This window comes from Manacus candei, unplaced genomic scaffold (assembly GCF_025592945.1).
Source record: "Manacus candei isolate 608988 ecotype Guabito, Panama unplaced genomic scaffold, ASM2559294v1 h1tg000018l, whole genome shotgun sequence".
Lineage (NCBI taxonomy): Eukaryota > Metazoa > Chordata > Aves > Passeriformes > Pipridae > Manacus > Manacus candei.
In genome coordinates this window covers 1,691,868-1,710,883 of record NW_026138066.1, presented here as the reverse complement: position 1 = coordinate 1,710,883, position 19,016 = coordinate 1,691,868, and the positions used below count along the sequence as shown (strand labels likewise).

Sequence of the window (19,016 nt, the reverse complement as noted above, 5' to 3'; positions counted from 1 at the left end):
ACTTTGCTAAAATTTTCATTTTCAAATTTCCAGTCCTAGTAGAAGACCCATCTAGATGCTGACTTCTCAGGAGTGGGTTGAAGCATTTAAAGCTGTTCCTGCTGAAGCAGCAGTGCTTGGCACCCATGATGGAGGGTAGAACAGGCTGGAGGGACGCCAGCAGGAGCGCACAGAAGGGAACAGGCCAGTGCTGCTGCCCAGGCACACTGCTGAGTTGACTTGCATTGAGGCAGGAGAAGGCAGCAACAGCCCCAAACTGGGAGTGTGCTGGCAGACTGCCTTCCTCCCCAAGTGCTGGAAAGGTGGATGTGATTAAGCCAACTGTCCTGTCCATTAAGCCCACTGGTACTATAACTGCTGAGTGAAGGCGAGCCTGAGCTCCAGCTCTGGGGTTCTCAGATATGATAGATTTGTTTAGCTTGTCACAGGAATGGAAGCTAATGTTAAAATTTGTAGTGTACTGGTCTCTGCAAGCATTACATTTTTCAGCTTGTGATTTCCAATAAAAATATCCTCTTTTTGCTCGTTTGGGGGGGGGGGGTTTGTTTTGTTTTTGGTTTGGGTTTTTTGTAATAGCTAAAAACACTTGGATACTGGCATTGGAAAGGAGAGGGAATTACCCTGTAGCAGGAGCCAATAATGAATGATCAATTTTTCCTTTGGAGAGGAGAGAACAGAGGGTAGGGAGAGAGGGGAGGAAGCGCTAAATGTTCAATTAATCAAATGAACTAGCAGGTTCAGCTTTGGGGGAGTGCTTTATATGTCATATTACCATGCAATTAAATGGCAGTATGATATTATGGTTTACATCAAATTCCACTTAATTTCCTGCAAGCTCTCATGATGAGAATGCAGGAGAAAGCTGATTCTGTTGATCTCTCTTGCTCTAACCTACTGGACAGCTCTTCAGCAGACAAATGACTGTTTTCCTTAGGATAGTTACATGAGTGTCATTTGGACTTAAACACTGTGAGGGAATGATTTGCTCGTGTAAATGGCTTCACTGCATGCCTCCTGAGGCATATTTAGGATGTCATCTTAGTGAATGCACAGTGTGTATAGCATACTGTGTGACGTTAAATTTTCGTTGTTTTTTTTCTTTCAGTATTGCCAAAATCCATGATGAGGACTAATATTTTTCCCAGTGCAGAAATGAGTCACTTTTTAAAGTGGTTGAAAACTAAAGTTTGCTATGATATGTGCGTGCGTGTGTGTGTGTAATTAGTACTGCAGTCTTAAACAGGGTCACTTTGCCACCTTGTATCAGTCTTCAATCACTAGCCCACCCTTCATCTAAAAACCAATTCTTACAATCATATTCGCCTGAAGTATAAACAATCAACAGAGCTGTGTGAATGAAGAGAGTTAAACTAACATAGGAATGCATTGCAAAGTAGGTATGTAGCTAATTGTATTCTTAAATGCTCAAGGCTTTAATGAAATTCTTGGTTGTTGGCCAGTTACTACAATGCTGAAGTATTGTTATTTCATATTCCTCTCGTTATAAGGAACTTGACTGGGTTTGCTAGCCTTAAATTACAAAGTGTGTAGTTCTTCAGTTGTCTTAGCATCTGCAGTTTCTGTGGTGTACCACCAGCATCAGTCTTGAAAGGAGTGTAGCCTGGAGAAAGGAAGGAGTGCAGCAGGTCAGGACTGAGCTGAGAAGAGCTGTGACAAAGACTACTCAAGATACACTGACACCATGTTAGCTTCTACTTACTGATATTAATTTGTAATTTGCATGAGCACTGTGATCAAATAAATTCACAAAAACATAATCCAGATTGCTGGAGCAGAGAAACACTGAACACAGGGCTGCTCTAACATCCTGTGTATTATTGGCCCAGAGCCACTGCCAGCTGCAACATTTTTCTGTTAGAGAGATGAAATTGCTGCTCCTGAACGCACACAAATGTTTAAACAACCAACACAACATTAGGCAATGGATATAAGGATATAGAAATAAACCAGCCTTTTGGTGATATGTCTTGTTGAGAGAGCAATAGCCTAGTAAATGCCACCTGACTTTTAGGAGAGCCTTAGCCCTAATGCTGGCCTCTGTCAATACATTTGTGTATAGATTTGATAGCAATCCCAACAGCTTAGGTCTTGGTTTTCCTTTCACTCAGCTATTACTAACACAGCACATATTTGACATGACTGACCCACTTATTCTGAGACCTGACAAATAAAAATTCTCTTTTATTTATGTTGAGTAATAACTATTAATATTTTGGATTTACAGCACCTTCTCTTGAAAACTGAAAGCACTTCATAAATAGAAGTATCAGAGCCCCTTAATACCTCTGAGATTCAGTGTATTATTTTCCCTATTCAAAACCACAGAAGCTATTGCAGAGAAGGCATCACATTCAGTGTTATGGCTGAAAGAGAAAGGCAAAGCCTTGAGGAGACTGAGCCCCTTGAGTGTTTTTGCAACAAAACCACCCAGCAGTAAATGAGAAAGCTGCATGCATCATAAAGAGGATAGTCACACTGAATGAAGTCAGTAGCTGAGACTCTGAAATACTAAGCCATTTTAGAGTCAAACAATTTTTATGAAACCTGTTCATTTGAAATATTTCTGTGAGGCATTTTGAGTCAGATTCAACCTGCCTAAATAGAGGGGGAAAGTGCTAACTCGCATTAAGGGGAAGGTCAAAGCTACACTGACTAGCAAGTGTGAGAAATAACCAGGCTGTCTACAGTTCAACCCGAGGAATGCTGATAACTGGACACCTCAGTGCTCCCACTCCGTGTGCCTCAGCAGGCCTCTGCTGACTCGATGCTTCTTGCAGAGGCAAAGATCTTCTTGCACGAAGGCACTTTATGGCACTGAAGTGCTCAGAAGGCTCCCTCTTCCGCACTGTGAGAATGGAGAGAGCTGGGCTGATATGAAGCTGGGTTTGTACCGTCTCAGTGCCTTGTGATGGGAACTACAGCAATATGTTGCCTAGTAATGATCTTTCTAGGGACTCCAAAGGTTTCATAAATTTTTAATGCTCCAAATTCTTTTTCTGATAGCCTTAATATAGGTTTATGGTTTCAGTCCGTGAAACAACAGCTGGTGCATGTTCCCAGTTATTAAGGTTTTACTTTTTTTTTTTTAATTTTCAGTAGCATCTCAGTTTTGTGTGAGGTCACTTTTTTAACAAGAGACACATCAACTTTCATCAAACTCAGCTCAGTATTCTGTACTGGCCACAAGACAGGATGATTCAGGTCTTGTGCAAATCAGTTTTAGAGTTCAGAGGGTTTAACTTCCTGAGCTTCCTGTGGAGTGGTTCCTCCTTTACACCAGGGCAGTTCAAGATAAGGATCAGGCTATCAGCATTTACAACTTCTCTTCCCAAGGATCTCTGCATCAGTCTACCTCTGCGACATGGGTAGTGAATACATCCATTCTGCTCCACTGCCAGGCATTCATTTCCTTTAATATAATTTTTAAGGCGGTTAAGTGGAAAGAGATTTTTTTTTCTTTTATCTTTAATCTGTCTTAAAGCCCTATCACCACTTTTAATTACTGTTGTTTAATTTTTGAGGACAAAAAATTTGTGAGACTTGTTGAGTTGCTTAAGTCTCTCATTAATCACTCCAAGTTTAGCCTGTTTTGTGTCAGTTGCAAGCCTAATGCAGAAGAGGGCAGCAGAGGCAGGGACTGTGCATCTACCCATTTGTTCCTTTGTGGCATGCTTGTGTTCTTCCCTGAATTTTTTTCTCTTTTGTCTTGTGTCATGGACACATTGGCACCATAGGTCTGCAGAACCAAGACAGTATTTGCGTCTGCTTGCAGCATGTCAAGACCCCAGCCCCTCCCCACAAGGCCAGCTGTGGTGCCCCTTGCTACCTATGCTCCTCACACTGCCATAGTCATCAGCACAGCTCAGTTCCCCTGCCCCTTCTGGGTGGTGAAGGACCCAGTGTGTCTCCTCTTCCATCTCTGAGTGGGACTGGTGATGCTGGGAACGCCTAGTCTGGGCACTGGGGCTGACCCAGCCCAGGCTTTGGTTGTTCCAGCCATCTCATGACCCTGATGGACAGGGGATCAAGTGAGCAAACTTAGGTACAGTGCCAGAGAACAGAGTACACAGCAAGAGGAGACAAGCACAAGAGTACACAGCAAGAGGAGAGGGTAAAAAAGGGCTTGTCTTCACCCTACCTGTCTGCAGCAAGCTGTGAAGCAGGTGACAACACTGGGAGAGCATTATCTACAACACAGTAGGTTTGCTCCTGCCTCCTACACAACATGAGTGGTGACAGCTTGCCCGCTGAAGCCAACAGTCTCTGATCATCATGGATACAACCTCCTTTCATCCCCTGAGGAGGAGGAGCATGGATGCTCTGCCACGGGCAATGAAATGCTCATAGAGATGGTTGGTCTGTGGCGTGTTGTCCTATCTGAAGGGCATGGATAGAGGTTCCCTGTCTGCAGCTTTCCCCTTCCTTTACACTTCTTCCTTTCTCCTCTTAAGAAGACTTTATGGAGAGAAATGTATGTGTTTGAGGCAGTTGCTCACTCCTATCAGTGCTTCTTGAAGAGCTCATGATTTCTGGTTATTTATCCGATTTGTGTAAATGAGAATGTGGCACTTGAGTTGCATTTGAATGGAGAGAACAAAATAAGTGACATTATGATGTGTTGGACAGATTTTCCTCTTGAAGACATAATGAGACTGCTTACTTCTGGATCATTCTTTACTGAAAACTCTGTTGTAAAATCTCTTACTGCCACCATCAGGACATCAAAATATAAAATACTTTTTTTCTACATAGAACACAGCATCAAATAAGTCAGTACAACCAATAAAAATGTGACTAGAACATAAATCTTTTGAATGTACACAACAATATGTACTGGATTGGAAATTTTAATTGTGTGTCTCTCCAGAGACATGTCCATGAGGAAAGAGTGTGTGTGTGTGTGTGTGGCAGGGAGTACGTCTGTAATCTATGCAATAGTCGTGTAGTAAATAAAAATCTAACTAAAATAACTTGCACATATTCATGAACATGAATTAAAGGGGCATCTAATAATAGCACTGTAAAAATGTTAAGAATATTTTTGCCTATATTTCAGAACAGGATGTATGGCTCATTGAATACTGTCATTTTTCCACATAGATACCAACTGCATTCATGAATTCTCAGGCAGCTTTTGTGTATAATCTGGAAACCTAAATTCTTAAAACATTCTTTCTGCCACTTTGCAAATTCAGTCACTTTTTTCTATGAAATATTCAACTATCTAACACTAAATACAACCAGGAAGTACCACATCTACATCATTCAACTATCATCAGGAAGTCTTGGTTGAGGCTGGACTGGTCAGGGTGTCAGGAGATGGAAATGATCTTGTTCTAACATGATTTATATTAGCATAGAATTTGGTATTCTCTGTATAGTTTTGTGTAGTAGCAAATAAAGAATCACTAATAAACAATAAATAATAAAGGAATTTCAGAGTATACTGCAACACAACGTACCAGTTGGCTTTTACAACAAAGCATGTCAGGAGAGCATGTGTTCTACTGGCCTATCTGCATTAAATTTTTGTTTACTCTTATTCACTAATAAATTTTGTCTCATTTCAAGGGAACACGGTTTGTATGTTTTTAATTAAAATTGTATCAGTCTTAAATTGAACTATCTTCCTTGAAAAATTTAAGCTACCCTCCTTTAATAAAGGCACTTTTCCCCTCAATAAAGGCACTAGTAGGATTTTTCTTGCCCTCCCAGTTACTTATTTTCATTTAATTATACTGAACATCATTTCTTCATCTCACAGTAGCTATGGGAAGTGTAGTAGCTTGTGACTATTCTCAGGCACACTGAGAGTGGTTTCCTTTTATAGGCACTCACTCCAAACAAACGAACCTGTCTGCCTGCACCAGCATACTGACCACCTGCTAAACTTCCAGCAAAGAGCTAGAAGTCAAAATTAGAAGAAGGCTGTATTCCTGACACAGCAGAGTAACAGATCTCTAAGTGGGTGTTCGTGACCCTCTAGGGCTGCTCTTTGCAGAAAAGGTACCCAAGTAATCAAAGTACTACTCTCAGCTCTGGAAGACACATACTAAGAGTAAGGCTGCAGGAAACTGCTATTCTCTGCACTGACAGCAATGCAAAATTTTAAGTGGGAACAACCATTCTTGTTTTGTGCTTTCCAGAACCAGAGGCAAAAATGCATCCTTCTTTTATTAAGGCAGTGGATATGTGAATGGTTCCCTCTGCTCTCTTCCCACATTTCAGGTATGTTTGCATATTGTATTACAATTATCTGCAAATGGATTTTATATTCCAATCCTGAATATTTATGGACTCAGACTGGACTGATGTATCAAGATTCTCTTTGTTTCCATACAAAGGCATGGAAGGGCAGTGGAGGAAGGCAAAGGAGAATGTGGGAAAGGTGTGGAAAGACGAGGAAAAAAGCACCTGGAAAGGGCAAAGCGAAATGGAGAGTGTTCCCCACACAAGCCGCCTTTGGCTCATGAATTTACCATGTGTGTAATGTTTCTTATGAGAAGTCATGTGAGCAATTCAAACTAGCCCCTAGGCAAGTCTAATCTGAACAAGCTGCTCTGAGACAAGCTACAAATTGCAGGATTTAATGAAAAGGGTTAGCAGAGCAGAGGATAACACAGGAGGGGAAAGAGCTAGTATAATATCAGAGCTTGAAATGCAATCTCCATGAGCAGATCTTAAAAATACATTATATTGAGGTAGCCAAGGCTGAAAAGGAGATATTGCATCAAAATTATGCACAGTTGGGAGTGTAAATTGATAAAATATCCTGACAGTGACTTCCTATTCGTGAAGAGTGACACAGTTCTTTTACCTCATTTGCACCCCTGGTGTGTTCATGTCTTGGATTGTGTCCCTACCATTAGGTGTCACCACTCCACAGCAGTAGATTTTTGAGGAGGTCAATCTAGAAACTCTTGTCTAATATGGCAGATGCAGTCTTTCTCTCTTGAGGGTTCCCAGTCTACTCCTACAAAAGGATTTTCCTGGGTAGAAAGCTAAGCTACTGCAGCAGACAGCAGGAGTGGCACCGGATGAGACTGAGCAGATCCCGAAAGTCCTGGCATGGTTGGAATGTTTTGGTTTCAGGCTCTTAATACTGAGGTTCAACTTCTGTGTAGGTTCAGCCTCAACACTACAAAGCAAGGCTTCAACATGGCCTTCAGAATGCCTTGCTTGCCTTGCTCCTTGGCCTGTTGTCAGTGGACAATGAGCCAAGGACTTGTTTGGCTGGGACAAACTGGGCCAATGTCTTTGCCACTGCACCTGCACGTGGTGCAGCTTCGCTTCATACCACCCGTGCTTGTCCGACAGACCACTGTCTCTGGGTTTGCGGGGCCCAAAATGGTGATGGGGTTAACATGGCAGATTTTGTTTCATGAGGAAAACACAGCTGGAAATGTGTTCCCTCTTCTCTCTCATGTGCCATAATGTTCAACAGCTTCTCCCTGAGAAGAGACTACTACACAGCAGATTAACCACTGGAACAACACTACTCCTAGGACACACAAGTAGCATCTGCTTGGCAAAACAGATTTTGGGAATTATGGCCATGATTTGTTAACTGGTCACCATTACGGGACTGGCCAGCAATCCTCACTGCAGTTTTCATGGAGCTAAATAACTCTTTACACAGAAGCTGTCATCATAAACTGGAAACAATGGCTAAAATATCTAGATCAACCAGTTTAGGTCTGTGCAAGCTTGGTTTCCTAACAAAATCTCAAGCAAAACCAGTAAGTTTTTGGTTTCTGCTGTCACTGCCTGACCCCACTCCCTGAAGACTGGGAGAGGTCCAGATCCCTAAGCAGAATGGCCAGGGCAGGGGCATGAATTGTCAGACTGCAACCAGCAATGCCTTGCCAATTAATTCAGTAGCTTCAAAAACCCAAGAATTCTTTGGAAATTCAAGGTTCAGTTTTCCTACTGTAACTCATATGTACTTAGCAACATAAACAAGTGACTGAAGAAGAGAATGTGAGTCACAATGTGGAATTAAAAATATTTTTAATTTTTGCTGAGGGATGGGTGCTCTGTCATATTAACTGCTGCTGACAAGCTCATTTTAGTCTGATGGTGTGCAGACTTATTTCTCAGATGTGACAACCTCTTCTGTACTGTTGGGAGAGCAATGCTGACTTAGCAGAGTGTGAAGGCCCCATGGTAATAGGGGGTAATGGCCTCCTCCCATCAGGGGAGGAAGCTAGAGGGGTTTCTTTCCTTTCCATGTTCTCCTGCTTATCAAATTGGTCATATCCAAAGAGGTTGCAGAGGTCCTGACTATAGTCCATATGCCTTCCCCACAAAGCTTTGTAGTCAAAATCACAAGACAGACATAGGGGAAATTACTCTCATTTAGCAAAGCTTTCAAAAGGAGTTACACAAAGAGCCCATGACAGAGCCCAGATGTGCACGATGTTCTCTGAAATCCCAGTCAGTGTCTGCAATAAGATCCACACTTTGCAGACCTGTGTTTTTCCAGCCAGACACTACACTTCTGAGTCTGAAGGAGCACCTTGTGGGATAAAAACAGGGACAAACCCAGTATATCTAATTAGGAATACAGTCAACTAAGAGATTCCAGAAGCAGGGCAAGTCAAAGGCCCTCTTCACTCAGTATTTCTCCCTGTTTAAGGGAACAGTGAAAGATGAAGTAAGGAGCAATTTTTTCCCCTTGGTATAATCTCCTAGGTTATGGAAATCTGGACTTTGTAGATTTCAGGTGCTGGAAGCTGCATCCACTTAAAAATGTTTTAAAGTCACTGTTAGATCTAGTCTTCACAATTGTTTAACTCTTTTGAATATGTTTATAGTCTCAGCGTCCATGATATCCTGTGACAATGAATTTCATAGTTTAAATGGCTGCATTTAACTCATCTGCATGAAAAACTCTTTTCATTTTCATTCCCGTTTGTCAAAAATTTCATTGGTGCCTCCTAGCTCTCCTTTTATGAGGAGCAATAAATAACCATTCCCAGTTCATCTTCTCCAGACCACTTGTGATTTGATAGAAATTTCTTTTAAAAAATGTTTAAAAATACATTCCCTGGACTTTCTTCAATGTCTTCATAGAGATATACAACCTGTTATATTACTTGGGATGAAGCCTGCCATGGCTATTGTCCAGCTACACATTTTAGCAATGAAAGTAAATACACCCAGCTGAGTCTCTTGCATCCCTTTGTGTATTTTTCTGGCAATATTGCTTCCTCCTTTTTAGGGTTTTGTGGGAAGTATTTATTTAAAAGCAAGACTTCCCTCAATGTACTGTCTCAGACACTCAAGGGTACTCCAGAGATCAACTGGAGGAAAACTGGGGAGGTGGGGGGAATCCTGCTGGATACTGGCAGTGGAAGAAGGGCAAGCACTGCATTGCCTATGAGCTGGACTGATGGCTGGAAAATGTCACCTGTACCAATACGTACAGGTGACATTTTCCAATCATTGGTGGGCATGAGTCCCCAGTGGGTGATTTAACCTCCAGCACCTCTTTGTGTGCACAGGGATTTGCATGTTTGAGGTTTGCTGCCAGCTCCTCTCCTCTCCCCTCCCCTCCCTGTGCTTGCTCATTTGTTCATTTCTGTGAGGGGCTAGGCAGACTTTTGTCCTCCTTCTGGCAGCCCATAGACTGTAAAATTTTCCCTGCCAGGGGGTGCTGGTAAGTTAATGAGGGGAAACAGGGGGAAAAAAACCCCACAAACAAACCAAAACCAACCAAACAAAAAACCCCACCACTGAAAAGAGAAATCTGTTTATTCCCAGTAGAAATTGTGCTTTCTATATTCTGGGGGTGGAATGATATTGAGAAGGCTTTATGCTGTGCTTTCTAAAAAGCAGGGCAGAAGGGATACTGGTAAAGATTTAAGCTCTTATACCTGCACAAGACCAGCTGTGGTCTGTGCAGTGCTTCGGAGAATCACCTCGGTGGGGGATGGCCAATGCTCAGTGGGTCTGTGAGCTCCTTGGAGGGTGGCTGCCAGACCCACATGGTGCTGCCTGCAGCCCAGCCATTGCTAATGAGGCACCTAACAGATAAAAGATGCCAGTCTGGGGAGCTGGAGTGCATGCTGTATTCCTCACAAAACTACAAATCATTCATTGCTGACTGCTCTCCTGGCTCACAAAGGGCATGGGTGAAGGAAGGTCTTGCCACTGGTCCTGGTGCATACCAATTCCCAGAGCTACAAAGGGGATGCAGACCCCTTGGCCACCCTGGAGTGCCTGAAACCAGATCCCAGACAGCTAAATGGGCTCCCTGGGACTTCAGCCAGAGGTCAGGTAAAATAAATGTATTTGAGCATATCTTCTGAAAGAGGTCTTTCAGACTTATTATTTCCTCTTAGTGAGAATATTTGAGCCAAAATGACGTCAGCTTTTGCTAAAGAGAGCCACCTATGCTATTTCTTCAGTCCAGGCTGTGCAGTATCTGCCCAAGTGTCCTGGTGCATGCTCAGGACAAGAGGATCCTGCTCCTCAGAGGAGTCCCAACAGTTACAAGCAGTATTTCTTAACATGCCCTGCCTATACCCAAGGTTATTCTCATTCAGCCGGAGTTTTCAACTCTGATCTATGGGCTCTAGCAACATCAGGCTGAGGTTATGCATGGTGGGCCAAGAGGAGATGGATGCCTCGGCTGAGAACTCTACATGTGTGGAAACCTGGATGGATGGGATATTCCATAGGTTTTTTGTGAAGAGACTGCCACCTGGATAGCATATTTAACTGGCTGCATGTTATCCAATAAGTTGGGGGGAAGTGGGAAGACACTTCTGCCTTATGAAATATCCATGACAAAAATCAGCTATGCAAGAAGTATGGAAATTACTGTCTGTGTTGTGAAAAGCTGGCTATGCCTGTGGTAAACGTCTACAGTTCTCAGACTTGTGGCATCTCCATTACAGACAAAGGGGGAAGTGTGCTAGTACATCTATTTTGGGAGTCTTCCCTTTATGGCCAGAACACTGCAGGCTTTGTGTGTATTCCTGCAAAGGCTCCAAGATCTCTGGGGCAAAGGAATAGCAGAGACAACTAAGGAGCATTGCAAGCCGTTGCAGCTGTTGACCAATAGCTTAAATGAGGATAAGGAAAGACATACCTGGGTTTGAGAAATAAAGAGGACAACAAAGTGCCAACAAGCAGTTCCTCTTCACACCCTTACAGCCCTTCACTGAGGAGTGATGAAGACTCACATTATCATTTGGTGATTTTGGAGAAATCATTTCTCTTTGATTCTTTTGATAATACTTTTGTTTCCTTTCTCTCTTTTTTTTTCTTCTCCTCCATGATATTGTTTGAGTAAACCTCTTTTATTGCTTATTGTGAAAAAGCGGAGTGTGTTAAGTAGTGGCATAGAATAACTCATTTTTTCAGCTTGGCCTCTACAAGTTGAAGCCAATGCTGCTGCCAGGCATAACCTAGCAGAAGAGTCACAGAGGCAAACCTAGACTTAAAAATATGAGATGCTTATGTGCCAGACACAAAGTCTTTGAAATTTGGAGAGACTGGCAACATTACATAAGCATGCATAGTAATATAAACATTGCTCTAATGAGAAGTTTTCAGATCACACTCCAAGTCTACGCATAAGAGGGGGTAGAAATGTAATATCAAGTGGTTTGCAAAAATTTCCATTGGGTGGTGCTGCATTAACCACAGAATGCTGCAGATGATGTGACTGTAGTACACCAGGCAGAAGAAATAAGTATTGCCTCCACAGTCTCAAAAATTATAGATACTATCATGCTTACTGAAAAGAGGAAACCATATGACTAAGTTTTTCTTCCAAAATTGTAATAGAAGCTTTTGCTGTTTAGTAAATATTTCTTCTCTGCTCCCACTGTTGCGTAAAGACATCTGTAGTTGAGATGTATGGGACTTCTGATTTTTGATGAAGTCTTTGTGTAATATAGTATTTTTCTGCACAATTATTTTGTTTCTACCTGTGTTCTTGCTCTGGTTTGCATTCCTGCTCTGAATTTGGATGTGAGGGACAAATATTCAAAAGCACTGCACCATCTCCCTCCAAGAAGCCAATCTATGTGCAAAAAAACCCAAAGCTAGCTAAGAGAAGTCCAACCAACTGATCTACAGATGTATGCCTGACAAAGCTTAAAAGCAGCCCAATTACTGCGTGTTAAAGTGACCAGAAGCCATGGCCTGGTGTGGAAGCAGAAGGTGATGGATGTCTTTCTCTGCATCTGTTGGTGAAAGTCACCACCAGATCTAGGTGCAATTTAATAGCACCCCTGTTAAATGAGGAGTTGCTGCCCCAGCAATTCTTGCACCATTCAAGGAGTTGCACAACCACCCAAGACTTCCACTGCTGGGACCAGAGCCCCTTCACAGTGAGCTGATGAATGCCCCTCTTGACTCCTCGCTCACACACACACTCACTCTCCTGTGCACTTCCTCCTCCTTCAGGCTCAACCACAGGTTTCTCATAGAAGAGTTTCAACCATCAGATTTATAAAATAAATGACTTAATAGAGTGGTACAGCACCAGGTTTGAGCTGGATGACTTCAGAGAGGGACCCTGAACAAATAAATCCCTGAGCAATTATATCCATATCACTTACACACCCACTCCTCACAAGCTTGTCACACGCCCTTCTTGGTCTAATGGCGATTTTTGGCCTAGGGTCTTCTAACACCTTATTGGATTCTTTCTCTGTGTCCATGCAGGCAGGCCATTCACCACTCTTATCCTGTCAAGTTGCAGGTTCTGCTGACAGCTGTAGCCTCCTTGTCTGCTGGTTTGCACTTCTGGTGCACCTGCTCACTAGTAGAGCATGGGAAACCAAAAGAGCCCTACACTTAGGATAAACGTTACTTAGCAATAACCAAAACATCAGGGTGTTATCAATATGCTTCTCATACTAAAGACAAAACACAGCACTTAACAACGAGCCACTAGTAAAATTACTTAGAAAATTATCAACAACTGGTATGTCTCAACACTCGTAGCCCTAAAACAATACCCTGAGTTTATCCAGGGGCAAATTTGTATTGACCTCCAGTGAAAAATCTCTCAAAGCTGAATCCTATGGAAACAAACATGAAATCTCATCTTGAAAACCTTTTGATATTAAACAACGGAAACAAACATTCCTTTTGTAATCATGGAGTTTATTCTTTATTCTGCAAGAAGATGAGCATCTGCACCCTATTCAAGTGCAGTGCTTATAAACATGCTTTCTGTGAAACATATATACTATCTCTTTTGTTTCAATGTTAATTCTTAGATTCTTAAAGGTTAGTATGAATTTGTTTGTTTGGTACCTCATGGAAAAAGGACCCAACCACCCAGAAGCAGATGTTTTTAAAATCGATGACTGAGAAGATTATGAAGCTAATAATAGCCATACGTACATAGAAAACATAGGTGATTTCTTCATATACAACAATTCTGTCTATATAGTAAGTTTTGTGTGCACTAGGGTTCTCAGATAGAGGAGTATGCTGTAACACACTGCTGCTAAATGTGAGTAACAGGACCAAAAAGAGGAAGTGTTGTCATCCAGGGGATTTCAAAACATTTACAAAGAAAAAAATCTGAGAAAAAGCAAAATGCTGACTAGGGTAAGGGGTGTAATAGATATTTAGCATCAGATTAACAGAGGATTTAACTGTGCATCATCTAGGTTTTTGGTTTTGAGGCAGGAATTATCTTTACCTGAGCCCGTCATGATGACACCCTGATGTTGCCAGATCACTGAGTACAGTTAAATAACATCCTCTGGAGAAGAAAACACACTGCACACCTAGAAATGACAAAAAGGACTTGTGTCTTATCTGTGTAGAATTGCAAATATGGCCCATTCAAGTGGCAATTTTAAAGTTAGTTACTTAAGTTGCAAGTTAACATTTTCATATGTGTATCATGATTTTTGTCTACTTTACTTTTGAAATAATATGAGTGATCCAGAAGACCAGGTCTCTATAGTACCTTAAACACAGTCTAAAAAACATAACCTAAAAGCTGAGGCTAATTGTTCTGGTGGTGCAAGCTGTGTGCATGTCTAGCAACATGGAAGTTAAAAAAGAGGAAGACTGCCTGTACAAAAGTGTTTTAACAATCAGAAGAAAGGGGAAACTGAAAAAAAATACAAAGCAAGCTCCCTCCAGATGAAAAGAAGGATGATGCAAATTATATTTAACAGACCATCTGACAGATAGAAATACAATTGTATGAAGTGGTTGTTGGGTCTTACAGGGAAGATGGGACTGAGGAGCTGTCTTGCTCAGGAAAAGAAAGAGACATTCTCAAGCTGCTAAAAAATAAATGCAGGATAAACTACCAATAATATATTGCTTTAAAATATTTTCCACCCTGTATGTCCCAGGAAACTGGATCCAATAATGGTTCATTCATGTACAAAACTGAGCAGTTCCTTGTAAATCATTATGCTGAAGTATTAAGATGTTAAGAGCTACTGGAGAAAAAGTAGACATCTAATTTACCCTTATTTGAAGCTAATGTGGACAGATGCCAGGCTAGTCTCGAGGAGTCATAAAACCACAGCATGGATTGGGATCAAATGCCTGATGGTGGCCTGAGTATTTTCTAATTGGCGGGTAGGTCACATCCCATCTGGTTTATATTAGTATTGTTCCACTGACCCAAGTGGAGCTGCAGTAATGTGCAGCACCTGAAGACTCAGACCTATGTAAAGACATAGGAAATTTTCAAAGAAAGGATTCATTTGCCAGCTCCTCGATGGCACGCTGTATTTCCAGACCCATATCCCGCTCTGCCACTGTTGGTGTGCCAGGGAGCTGCAGCACTGGGGCTCCTCAGGGGCAGTGGAGCCATGCTGCCACCAACAAGGGCACAGCACCACAGCACCTGTGCATGGAGAGCAAGGCAGGGATGGTGGCAGCAACTGGGGACAGCCATGGTCCAGCTGTCATCCTCATGCAGCTCTTTTCCCAGGAGCTGACCCAAGGCTGGCACCATCACAGAGCTGGTCAGGACTGCTGGCAACCAGACTCCCCAGTGGAGAGAGAAGACTGCAGAGCTCATTGGGGTCCTTGGGTCCAACAGTTAGTGGATGCTAATGATGACAAGCTAAAACTTCTCAAATAAAGATTAAATTCTTTTAAGTTGCTTTTTGTATTTATATGATCAGCTGTTTCACCATGTGTAGGGATCAGCAGCATACAGCAGCTATTGGTGTAAATTGCTTCAGCACCTTCTGAGGGACAAACACATTCCCCTCTTCTCTTATGAGCCAAAAGGTTTATGGCTAGGAGTCTCCGTAGAATAATCAAGGTGGAGCAAAGGGCTTGTATCCTCCTAAATTGTCAGTTCATCATGCTTACATTGGATGTCTTGACCTGCAAAAAAGCTTGTGAACAATTTGCCATTGTCTATTCCTGCTATTACCCATTGATGAGCATTTATAGTGACATTTTTTAATCTGCTCTTCCTGATCTCCCTACTTATTGATTAGTTTACTTCCAAGAGAGACCACAATTAGCAGTTTTTCAGTATCTGGCTCTTTTTTAGTTTCCCCATTGAAACTGCCTAAAAAAATTGCTGAAAACTTATTTTTAACTAGCCTTAAAACACGAATTCGTTGCTGTAGTTTTAAGTTTGAGAAGGGAGGCCTCTCTTCTTTTCCTTGCCCTTAGAGCAACCACCAATATAAAACTTCCAAGCTACTCAGTTCTCCTAAGTTTGTGTTTCATCATTACTAATGACATAAAGCAGATTGTAACATTTGCAAGCAATATTTTGCTTTCCAAAAATCTTTGTAAAGGTTAATTAAAATGTTTGGCAGAGTTAATCACACATAAAATGCACTTATGAATACAACACACAGAGGACAGAATATACGGAGTGACACAGTCCCCAAGGCTTGAACATGCTTAAAACAGATGCTTTAGCAAAATGCCATTAACATGCTCAGGCCGACCCTCCAGCCCACACCTCCCCTCTGCATTGCTTTGATATCACCCTATGCATTCAGAAAGGTTGCAACTGGCAATTTACTTTCCAACCTAATCTTATCTTGCTGGTTTGGCCACAGCTTTCTCTCCCGGCCATGATACTGGCTGTTCCTGAGATTTTGATAAGTTAACAAATCACACATGATGGCAAGCCAAGTGGAAGGACTAGAATCATCGAAAGAGATGCAGATTAAAGCTGTGTGTGAATAATTCTATAGGCATTTGAAGAAGGAATCAGGGTAAGATTTCTGCTATCAATACAGAAGTGTTTGCTCCTCCAGATTTGATTAGTGCTAGCCCTCATTCAAACTTCCTTTCTGCAAAGACTGCAGGAAGCCTGCTGACAGTGATCCCTCACCTTGTGCTTCCTGTGGACTTTATCCATGGGGAATCCATCCTGGACCACACCAGAATTCTCAGGGAAGTCTGAAGTCATGCAGGCAGCTGTGTCTGGGCTTGCTGGTATTCCAGCTGTGCTGGCTCCACACTGCCGGGTGTGGTGTGACAGCACCGTAGGGCTGTGTGGGAAGTATTTGGTACTGTGGGAGAGGGGAAAGAGGTTGGGTTGAGCTGACCTGGATGAGACTTAGGTGAGAACAAAGTACCGTGTAGGTGGAGAAAGGCTGACCTTGTAAAACCCTGCTCAATGCCCTGAGCTCCTTGTTCCTCATCCTTTCACCTTTGCCCAGGCACAAATGAGGATGGCTTCCTAGGACTTTAGAAACTGTATGTCTATAGCAAAACTTTGCCTCTTGGGTAGTTGCCTGTGCACTATGAAAGCTAAATCTGAAAACAAGAACTACAACTAAGCAGGTGTGGAATTGCTTGCAAGACTCTTTTTTTATGACTACAAAACACTGTCAGCATATTTCTGTTTTGAATTAATTGCTTTTCTAATCCCTAATTGTTTTATGACAGCTGAAATTGCTTGACTGGATGCCAACACGTATGAACTACTAAATGGTTCTTCCATCTTATTTTATGATCTGACCTCTGCTTTGAAATAAACTGCCTACTAAACAAAATAAGTTTCCTTGGTTTTCTGATGACATGTATATGTGGATTTTGAGAAAGGGAAGTGGGCATGGCAGAAAATTCAGAAATCACGAAAGGAAATATCTGGTGGTTATTTTTTCTTCTTTCTGTAATACACACAGCAGTAGACCCACTGAAACACCTTTCCCCTCCTGACTTAGTTTATCTGGGCTTGTCTGCATGTAGCTCTAGTCTTGCCAGTTTATGCAAAGTTCTTGGGTGTCACTGCAGATGATGCTCCATGTCACATCTCCTCTTTTTCATATGCTTCTTACACTCCCATCTCAGATTTACATCCAGGTACAGCTAGAGCAGTGGGATGCTCTCAGGAGGCCCATGGGCTTTACCATCAGCTGGTGAGCCCACAGAAAGCACCTTTGGTCTTGCACTATACCTCAAGCCTTACATCCCTCCCATGCCTGCAGCTACCCACAGCTCCTGGTGCACTACTCCCATGGCTGTGCGTGCACAGGCTGAAGACGCGCTGTTTCAGGAACCGACTTCTAAGGATGGCAAAGGTCAGCTTCTGCATTCGCCATTACATGCCCATGGTTTGCAGCAATGTTTTTGTCAAGAGTAATTGCCCTTTGTTGCCAGACTTTGCTGTCAAATTGGCTCTTGGCTCTTATTACACAGAGAAAATTTTTCTTGTGTATGTCCTCACTTGAGCGCTTGCTGCTCTGTTTGTGTGGCTGATGCAAGGTCACCCATGGTACAGAACAATTTGCTTTCAGTGTCTGACTCAGGGCATCAAATTTGTGTTATTAAAACTGTCTGAGTGCACAAACCCAGGGTCAGAGCAGGGCCCACCAGCCTCCTGCTCTGAACACCAGGCTGCACTCCTTGCAGCTGGGTGTCCTGGCCTCCTCTCTCAGGTCCTAATTCCTCTCCTCTTTTATGTGCGGTCAGCCACAGTGCTCTTTCTTGACTTGGAAAAAGAGAAATTTTGTGTGATCACTTTTACTGCTTGGTATCTGCTGACCTCCCACAGACAGGGAGGTCTCTTTTAGTATTCTTGTGCTGAACTGCGAATAAATAAATAAATAAATAGTACCTTCTGGCAGAAAGATTATGAAAAACAGGGTGCCTAAGAAAGCATTTTCAGTGACATTAAGTAAAGGCAAGCAGGGATGCTGGAGCCTCACAACTGTTCTGCAATGTACTCTTGGCTAGTGCAGCAGATGGCACTGGCCTGCTGGCTGGATGTACAGGCTTGGGTCAGGGTCCAGTGCAGCCTCGGGGCTTTCTGGTCACCAAAGTTCTCATTTCGAGAGTTAAAATGATGGGCTGCAGTCATAACACCTCTGGCCTTCCACATTCCCTCTTCTGCTGTGCCCTTTTGACCTGTCCCTCTTCCCATTGTTTCTATGTCAGGTGAGGCTGGGTTTCGGTTTTTTCCATTTTGGTTTAAGAAAAAGGGTGAATGTTTTTGAAGGGCTTGATCCTCCTGTTCAGCTGTTTGAGCCATTTAAATATGGAAATACTTTTCCTGGGCTTCTGAGACCCTGCAGCCACCCCAGCCTGGTGCAGGGGAAGTGGGCAGCCACGCCCCCACGACTTTTGCTCTGTTCTTTCTGTTTTAGAGATGCGGTGCTCTTCCAATACCAGCGCGAGAACATCTCTGATTTCCCAAAAATCTGTTTCTGCCTGGGGGGTACATGCAGTGAGAAAAATAGACTTGTACCTCCCCGTCGGGGAATCGAACCCCGGTCTCCCGCGTGACAGGCGGGGATACTCACCACTATACTAACGAGGAACTGTACACGTTCTCCTTCCGCAGCAGTGCCCACGTTGTATTGGTCGCTCGCAGCCCGGCAGTCGGCTGACGCTGTCCCTTCTGGCCAACCACGCTGCTCGGCCAGCCCGTCCCACCCCCTCCGCACTGCACCACGGTCGCTGTAGTTCTCGGCGCGATGCTCCCCCCCGGCGCGCAGAGAGCGGCACTACACCTCCCAGGGGCCGGCGCGCTGGCCGCCCCCGCTCCCTCCCCGCGGCGGGTGGGGCGG

General features: G+C 43.0%; 1 long non-coding RNA gene and 1 other non-coding gene across 4 annotated transcripts; both read right to left on the bottom strand.

The window, feature by feature from the left end:
* Positions 1–1,409: 1,409 nt before the first annotated feature.
* LOC127469575 (uncharacterized) lies at positions 1,410–18,916 on the bottom strand. Of its 3 annotated transcripts, none has more exons than XR_007904016.1 (4): positions 18,750–18,916; positions 16,334–16,514; positions 13,697–13,784; positions 1,410–1,621 (listed from the first exon to the last, which is right to left on the bottom strand). It is a non-coding gene; the product is annotated as an uncharacterized LOC127469575 (long non-coding RNA). The 3 variants fall into 3 exon arrangements; XR_007904017.1 differs by lacking the exon at positions 18,750–18,916 and adding an exon at positions 16,604–16,724; XR_007904015.1 differs by lacking the exon at positions 16,334–16,514.
* TRNAD-GUC (transfer RNA aspartic acid (anticodon GUC)) lies at positions 18,695–18,766 on the bottom strand. The gene has a single exon. It is a non-coding gene; the product is annotated as a tRNA-Asp (tRNA).
* Positions 18,917–19,016: the final 100 nt, after the last annotated feature.